Raw genomic sequence first — 9,334 nt, forward strand, 5'->3', positions numbered from 1 at the left:
TAAGTGTCTATGGGCAGAAGACTGGCTTGCAGAATGTACCTTTTGGACATTCACAAATTGACTAAAAGAGCTTTATAACACTTGTCTGAGCTGGGCAGAGGCCTAGAGACCCCATGACTGAGAGGCTGAAAACAAGATGAAGCACATCTGCAATATGGCTGACAACAGGCATTTCTGACTAAAGAATTACTGCGTCCAGAGTTTTTCTGATCGTGTACATTTCCCTAAAAAAACCTTAACGGTGAGTATTTTTATAAATTCTGTGTGGCCATTGTAATGGATTGCAATGGATTATTAAACCCAGATGTGAAGCAAAGAGAATGCTGTGGTAGGGACGGCTGGTGTTAGAATAGGTAAAAAGAATGCTGTAGGGTAGAAGCATGTCTGACCTCTGCTTTATAGGAACCAGAGTTGGGTTGATTTTGAGTTTGATTATCTTTTTCCCTTGCGAAGCCAGGGGAAATAAGACATGGTCCCCACGTGGTTTTTGCAGTTTGTGTGAAAGGAAAATACTTTTGTACAAATACCCTCTTTCAAACTCATATACTGTGAGAAATATGAATATAATAATATATACATATCTCACTCTTCCTCCCTTATCCATTCAAGTTTGATCCATGTATCTATGCATAGAGCACTGTTGTTCAAAGGCTGTGTAAATATCACTATTTACCTCTATGACCATTAGTCCATGCATACTTCCCTGTGTCTTTGCCTATCTTCATTATTCTTCTACCACCCTCTGTCTTCTTGTGAATTGCCTTCCTGAGTTTACATGTGTCTTTCCTCTAGGCAGTGAGTTACTCTCCCCTCCCTTCCATCCCTGCTAACCATCAAGGAACATTCTTTTAGTATGGAAACTCTTTCTTAAGCTTTTGCAATAAAGGTCTCATACAATATTTATACTTTTGTGATTGACTAATTTCACTCAATATAATGTCCTAGACAACATTTTGGGAGGCATGTTAAATTCCTTTAAATGTGAAATGAAATAAGTTATTTCTTCCCAATAGATAACTTCAAACCATGATTATTCAGATGTAGAATTTCAGCCTCAGGAGCTGAGAGATGGCAGGTCTCAGAGTTGGTGGCACAACTATAATTATGCTATAAGATAACATTTACTCAAATAAACAAAAAAAGACTAAACTAGTTTTCGAAATAAGGTGCTTCTTCTTTTGTTTTGTTTTGCATTTTGACCAAGTGCACTGTTTTTCACCAGCAAATTCACATTTGGTGATATCAATTTATGCTTTACCGAATATATACAAAGTTATATACAAGGAACTCTGGTAGCGTAGTGGTTACAAATCGGGCTACTAACCTCAAGGTCGGCAGTTCGAAACTACCAAATGAGGCGGTCTGCTCCCGTAAAGATTTACAAGCTTGGAAACCCTGTGTGGGGTCATTATGAGTCAAAGCCGACTCCATGGTACTTAACAACAACATACAAAAAATATGAATCCAGCTAGCACTGGCTTTCCAACACACTGAAAGCATTTTAATGCTCCTTGTAAACTAACAATCTTAGCAAGTTGATCTGTGTGTGATATTATCTGTGTGTGATATTTCAGATCTGTGTGTGATATTATCATCTACACTGAGACCTCAATAAACTTATCTTTGTGAGTACTTTTTAATGATATTAATGTGTGTCTTCTTTATGAGGACATAGGATTAATACCATTTTACTTTTAATTATAAGAAATACTTTCAAGTCATTGGTCTGTTTTAATCTTTCAATACTAGGAACAGGGTAACTGATTAGATTTCCCTTTTTGTACTTGTTACTAAAACATTGAGCCAATTTAATAACTTACTCATAACCAACTCATAGGCCTTTCTGGAAGAAACATTTTTCATATTAACCTAATTCCTGGCTTCATTTTGTGCTCCTGTCACTGTTTTTCTTTCCTACTGTTACTAAAGTCATTCTACTTTATTTTAGGTATCCTTATAGGCTACCCTTAATCCTTTCTGAAATGAGAAGAGGTACATATAAATAAGTCATAACAGTGGCTAGCTTAATAAAGACCTTGTTCATTAGATTTTCAGAGAATAGAACAGAGTTCTGAGCGAACCTAACATAGTTCTGTGAGAAGTTGAAGAGAGGCTGGGAGACTTCCAGTGCTGGGGAGAAAAGTTTGGGCTTCTGAGCAGTGGGGAGAATAGGGCTAATTGAATGGACTGAGAAGGACTTTAAAATTGAAGCTGGCACAAAACAGATGACAAGTGTGATCAGTTTCACAGTTCTACAGAGCATGGGTCATTGGAAATGCAGAGCCATCAGATAAGTTATTTCTGGAAGCACTTGTGGAAATTGTTATAGGCCTCCCTTCCAGCATCTACACTCCAATTCATTTTTGACTTATTTCAAAGATATACACATAGAGTTAATTATATTGAATTATCACTTATGGGAGTGGAATGGCCCAGTACAATAAGTGCTGCACTGCAAAACACAAGGTCGGCGTTTGGAGCCCACCAGCCACTCCCTGGGAGAAAGATGAGGCTTTCTGCTTCCATAAAGATATACAACCATGGAAACGCCATACAGGGTTGCTGTGAGTTGGAACTGACTCCATGGAACTTAAAAACAATAACAACAGCCACTGTACAACTAGCTCATGGCCTTGTTGGCACAGTGGTTAAAGCACTTAGATGCTAACAGCAGCAAAAGATTGGAAGTTCAAACCCACCAATCCCTCCACAAGAAAAAAATGTGGTAGTCTAGTTTTGTACAGATTTAAAGCTCCAAAGTTCCTATGAGGAAGTTCTATTCTGTCTTATAGCATTGCTAGCAGTTGTAATAGACTTGACATCAGTGGGCTTGGTTTGGGGATTTAATCTTCACAGAAGCGGACTGCTACATCTTTCTTCAGCAGAGTGGCTGGTAGGTTTGAACCACTGGCGATTTGGTTAGCAGGTAAACATTTAACCATGATGCCATCAGGGCTTCTCATAGTACATACAGTATATCTAATAAACCATACGTGCATGGATATGTATATATGTATATGTGTTGTTGTTAAGTGCCGTTGAGTCGGTTCCGACTCTTGACAATCCTGTATAGGGTTTCTGAGGAATAGCTGGTGAATTTGAACTGCAAATCTAGTGATTTGAAGTCCAGAGTTGATCTCACAGCACCACACCAGAAATCCATATGTATATGCACACGCACACAAATACGCACAGATATAGATAGATAGACAGATGGATAGATAATTTGTTGTTGTAGAGTTTCCAAAGAACCATTAACCTTGCGGTTTTAACTGACTTGGCAGTACAGTGCATTACCCCATAGCGCCACACCAAGTCTCACATATATATATTTAAGTGTATAAGAAGCAAGTGAGAGAGAAAATGAAAATAATGTGGTGAATTAAAGGATACAAAAAGGCTAAAAGTAATTATCACACTGGTAAGATGATTATGGGTAATCTTTAATGTCCCATGTTTTTCCTATCTCCTCATATTTTGAGTAAAAATTATAAATGTGTTCTGAATGTAGTCTGGTAAGGTTTTCAAATATATAAAAATATTTATTTTTGCAAAATATATCTGCATATGTAAATCTTTGTAAGTCACAGTAAAAAATAAAATCAACAATGTAGCATTTAGTATGCCAATTATCTCCAAATAAATGTATAGATATTACAAAACTCTAGAGAAAGACTAATGTAAAAGTGCTTCCAATGTAACATTTTTCCAAGTAAATAACATTAACAAATATAAATGGGTTTTTAAATATATGGCAATGGCCACTTCAATATATTGTACTAATGAAATTCTCAAAACATAAATAACTCTTCTTTATTAAAAGCTAAAAATACACACCCTATATTATACCACTCATCTCTGTACTGTGGTGGCTTGCATGTTGCTGTGATGATGGCAGTTATGCCACTGGTATTTAAAATAAATACCAGTGGGGTCACCCACAGTGACAGGTTTCAGTAGAGTCTCCAGACTAAAACAGACGAGGAAGAAAGAGAGATGGACTACTTCTGAATGTTAAGTCACTGACGACCTTATGGATAGTAGCAGAACATTGTCAGATATAATGCCAGAAGGTAAACTCCTCAGTTTGAAAGGTACTTAGATATGATTGGGGGAAAACTGCTTCCTCAAGGTAGAGTTGACCATCATGAGGTGAATGGTGTAAAGCTTTTGGAACCTTCATTTGCTGATGAGGCACAACTCAAAATGAGGAGAAACAAGCTGTAAACATCCACTAATGATTTGAGCATGGAATGTGCAAAGTATGAATCTAGGAAATTGGAAGTTGTCAAAAATGTAATGGAATGCATAAACATTAATATCCTAGGCTTAAGTGAGCTGAAATGGACTGGTATTGGTGATTATGAGCCTGACAATCATATGGTTAATTATGCCAGGAATGACAAATTCAAGAGGAATGGCATAGAATTCATCATCAAAAAGAACATTTCAAGATCTATCTTGAAGTACAACACTGTTTGTGATAGGATAATATCCATGTACCTACAAGGAAGAACAGTTAACACCAGTATTATTCAAATTTTCACACCAACCACTAAAGCTAGTGATGATGAAACTGAAAAATTCTACCAACTTCTTCAGTCTGAAATCGATCTAACATGCAAATATATCAGTTTGAAGACTAAGGTGCATCTTACTCAAGCCATATTATTTTCAATTGCCTCATTTGCATTTGAAAGTTGGACAATGACTAAGGAAAACCATATTCCAGTGCATTAGAATTATGGTGTTGGAGAAGAATATTAGAAGTACCATGGACCGATAGAAGAACAAATAATCTGTGTTAGAGGAAATACAGCCAGAATGCTTCTTAAAAGTCAGGATGGCATATTTTGAACATGTTACCAGGAGGAACCAGTCTCTGGGGAAAGTCATTATGATTGGTAAAATAGGGAATCAGCAAAAAAGAGGCAGACTCTCAATGAAATGGAATGACACAGTGGCAGTAGCAATAGACTCAAATGTAACTGCAATTGTGAGGATAGCTCAAACAGGGTAGTGTTTCATTCTGTTATGCAAAGGGTTGCTATGAGTCAAAAGTGACTTGATGACACCTAACAAAGACAACAATATTACATAACTTATGCAAAGAACGTGTATGAATAATTCAGAAGCATGTTCACATGCAAGGTACATTCAGTCTCATCCATGGTAGTGTAGTGAAGCTTCCATATTCATGGGGTTTTAACTACTTAGCTAGTTTCATTCACATTAGAAATACTTCTACTGCTGAAACAGGTACCAAGTATTTCCCTCTGAATTTTAGTTGGACATATGACTCTCCATTTAGAGACTACGCTTCCTAGCCTCCCTTGTGGCCAAGTTCAACTGTGTGACTAAATTCCAATCCATGGGATGAGAGTGACTGGGATGTGTGAAATTCCCTAGTAATGACCTTAAAAAAATACTACTTGCCCTTTAAGTAGTAGATGAAGGTCATACACTATAGGGTGTGGGGAAGCAATAAAATAGAGCCGTGATCCCTTAGACAACCTCAAGTAATAGAGTTATGACTCGTCCCCAGCACTAAACCACCAAATAGGTTCAGGATTAAAATTTCAAAACGTATTTTGGATGTACATAATTTGATCCACAATGGACAGCTTCCTCATCTTTTCCCAAAAGGACTGTACTAGCTGGCATCCCAGGTCTCAGGCAACTCAAATTTACTGTGATTCTGTCATCTTTAATAGATGTATACTGCAGAATTTTTTCATTAGCGTTTCTCAGAACATTTGTCTATAGGTCTGCATTTCCCAGATAATCCCACAGCTTTCAGGCATTTTCAAATCTATTCCGTAAGCATCTGGATATTATTTTCATTATTTCACAGCTGGTGGCTAACTAACAAGTCAGTTGGATTAGCTAATCAGGGTCAAGATGGTAATTGTTGGCAATAGCCTAAAACCTTCACAAGTAACAGAGAACCTTCAGGGACTTAACCTAATGAATCAAATTGGTCAGGACTAGAGGACCATTTGGGGTTTGCATAAAAGAAAGCTATAGTTAAGACCAGGTGTGGATAAAGAACTTAAAATGTTCATACATTCAATGAGTTTTCTTCAGTTTCATCAAACAAAGCCAACATTTTATCAATGTTGACCATGTGGCAGGTTTGGTGTTTTTCACTCTCCTGTGAGCTCCAGTTCACATCTACAGATAGTTGAAACAAATATTGCTTTCAAATTTGGAATGGGATTCTGCAATCAAGTGTTGTGTTATCTCTTTTCAAGTCTGATTACCTAGGGAAGAAGAGTTTAAGAGACATCCTATTATCTCTCTCTACTTAAATCCAGAGTAATCCAAGTAGTCTGCCTGCTACTTTCCATCATCCAGACTCCACCTGACCCACCTTAGATCTACAGGGTCACAGATATTTCTGAAGGGAAAGTGATACCAAACAAGAGACAAAAGAGAAGAAAGTGGCACTAGTTATTTAAGATTACATGAAATAAAAATAAATATTTATTTGGAAATGGGGAATTGTATATAGTACATTATGATAAATGTCACACTATTAGTACACATCATCACTGGCTTCAATGGTTGGTACATAAATTTGGTTGATTACAGACAGCATTATACTTTAAGAAGGTGATGGTGGTTGTGTGCCACTGAGCTGGTTCCCACTCATAGCAACCCCCACAAAGTGGCTGGTATATTCAAATCGCTTGTAATCCACTATACCACCAGGGTTTCTTCAAGACAGATCCTACAGTGTACTTTTTGATGATGAAAAAGATGCCATTCCTCTTCAATTTTTCTTTCCCAGAACAGAAAATCATATGATTGTCTGATACAAAATGGCCAATATCAATCCATTTCAGCTCAATAATGCCTAGGATATCAATGTTTATGTGTTCTATTTCAGTTTTGACCACTTGAATTTTCCTAGATTCATACTTTGTGCAGTCGATGTTTCAATTATTAATGGATGTTTGCAGATGTTTCTCCTCATTTTGAGTTGTGCCCATCATCAAATGAAGGTCCCGAAAGCATTACTCCATTTGGGTCATCAACGTCAACTCTATTTTGAAGGAAAAGCTCTTCCCCAGTCAAATTTTGAGTGTCTTCCAAACTACGGGTCTCATTTTCCAACAACATATCTGCCAATATTCTGGTGCAATTCATCATGTTTCAATATTTACTATTCTGGACTACCTGACAGTATTTCACTGCTATTCATAAGATTTTCAGTGCACAGGGTTTCCGAGGCTGTAAATCTTTACGGAAGCAGAACGCCTCATCTTTCTCCCGTGGACCAGCTGGTAGTTTCGAACTGCTAGAGTAGTGGTTACGAATCAGGCTGCGAATCTCAGTGTCAGCAGTTCGAAACTACCAGCTGTTCCGCGGGAGAAGGATGAGGCTTTCTACTCCCGTAAAGATTTATAGCCTCGGAAACCCTGCACAGGGTCGCTATGAGTTGGAACTGACTCCATGGCACATAACAACAACAATAATAAAATATGCAAACATTAGGGTTGCTATGAGTCAGAACTGACTCCATGGCACACAGCCACCACCAATAATTCAGAAGTTAAAGACCAAAATGATTGTGAGAGTAGACTCTATGGTGGTCAAATGCTATGTCATTGGTGGTCATGGGCTTTGTTTGTTCCATGCCTCATTTCTCCCTGGAAGGGGAGGGAGGGATTGACGTCAGGTGGGAGCTTCTGCTGCCATAGTTCTGAGCTTGAAGTGTTTAGGATTTCTCTCAAACTTGTGTGCTGAGGACACTGATATGTTGGCTTCAGCTTCAAGGCTGAACTCCGCACATCGGCCCATGAACATGTCTGTATTCAGAAAAAGGAAATGATTAGGCAGAAAGAAATGCTTATTACCCTGGGCTAGGCAACATGAAAGAGGACAGGTAGTAGAAATCCTGCAATTAGAAAAGCAGACTGAAAGGTAACAAAGAAACTGAAGATAGGTGGTGGAGAGAGGTATAACATTCCGGTCCTCCAGTCTAGAAATGTTAGTAAGAACCAACAACAGCTTAATAGACAAAAGACCAATGATCAGAACTCCCAGATGAAGATTGTTCATAAAAAAAGAAAGAAGATATGCTTATAATTCAGCAACATGCAAAATGGAGGGAAGAACAAAGCACATTTCTCAAACAATCAAAATTGGAACTCTGGCTTATCAAGGTCCAGCATAATTTTCAAGGCTCAAACTACTCAGAATTATGCTGGAGCCAAATTTAGTGAGCCTCTATCACCAAGTGTTCTTCCTAAACCACCAAGCCACTTGGTTCCTGTTTCCTTAATCCTTCAGATAAAGACATAATGACATTTCAACTTAAAACCTTACTTAAAGTACAGGTATAAATTGAAGTACTGATGTTTAAATGTAAGCATCCTAAGGAATAGTCAATGGGTCCGAAACAAATTCACTAGGGAATTAATCTATTTGTAAAATTGCTAATTAATGTAGAAAATATTATTAGACTTCTCAAGTGTGCCCTGTGATGTTATGAACATTATCAGTGCAACTTAAAATTACTAAATATTTAGTTGATACTGTGTTCTCATATGACTAACTCTTAAGTGAAACCATTCCAGTTTGGAGTGGTAAGTAATATAATCAAGTTTTTATATTTGTTGGAGAAAATGCTACTTAAAGATTATCACTCATAGATCAGTAGTTTCACTTGTTGAAAACTAGTGAATCAGATTACAAGCATCTAGCTAAAACAGACAAGGATGGAGAACTAGTCAAACATTAGAAGATTCAATGTCCTAGAAATACTTGACCAGTAATATGCCCATCTGATGTGTATTGCCCAGAAAAAAAAAAAAATGTGAATTTTTTGTAATGAGTTGTAGTTTAATAATTCTATAGTGGTGAATCTGTAAGGGGCTTATTAAAATGAGGTACAGCACACTCCAACAGCCTTGTTTTTTACATGCAATGGATAGCTGTCTGCCAGCAAATACACCATTTTTATAGACAGTATTGGGTGGTCGCTACATAACTTTCAAAATACATTATTGTATTATAGCACTATACATGCTATTGACAGTGATCTAGCCTCAAATCATCCCTGCAGAGCTTGCTTCAAGTAGGGGGAGGCAATAATGTAAAATTTTTATGTATTTAGGAGACATGTAAATATATATAATAAACTTGTAGCATATGTAAAGTTTTATTGGCCTTTTTCCTATAAAAATATACTATGTTAGTCTGAATTTTCTGAATGTAAGACCATAGACTGTTTTTTAATATTATGGATTAATTTTAAAGGTTCAAAATAATTTTTTTTTAAAGTTTGTCCTTGTACTAAAGTGCCAGTATATATATAATTGATTTG

At 37.1% G+C, this 9,334-nt stretch overlaps 1 pseudogene; it reads left to right on the forward strand.

Moving 5' to 3' along the window:
• Nucleotides 1-4,033: 4,033 nt before the first annotated feature.
• Nucleotides 4,034-8,351, forward strand: LOC102831129 (annotated as a pseudogene).
• The last annotated feature ends 983 nt before the right edge of the window (nt 8,352-9,334 follow it).

Source organism: Chrysochloris asiatica, unplaced genomic scaffold (genome assembly GCF_000296735.1).
Source record: "Chrysochloris asiatica unplaced genomic scaffold, ChrAsi1.0 scaffold00002, whole genome shotgun sequence".
NCBI classification, from domain to species: domain Eukaryota; kingdom Metazoa; phylum Chordata; class Mammalia; order Afrosoricida; family Chrysochloridae; genus Chrysochloris; species Chrysochloris asiatica.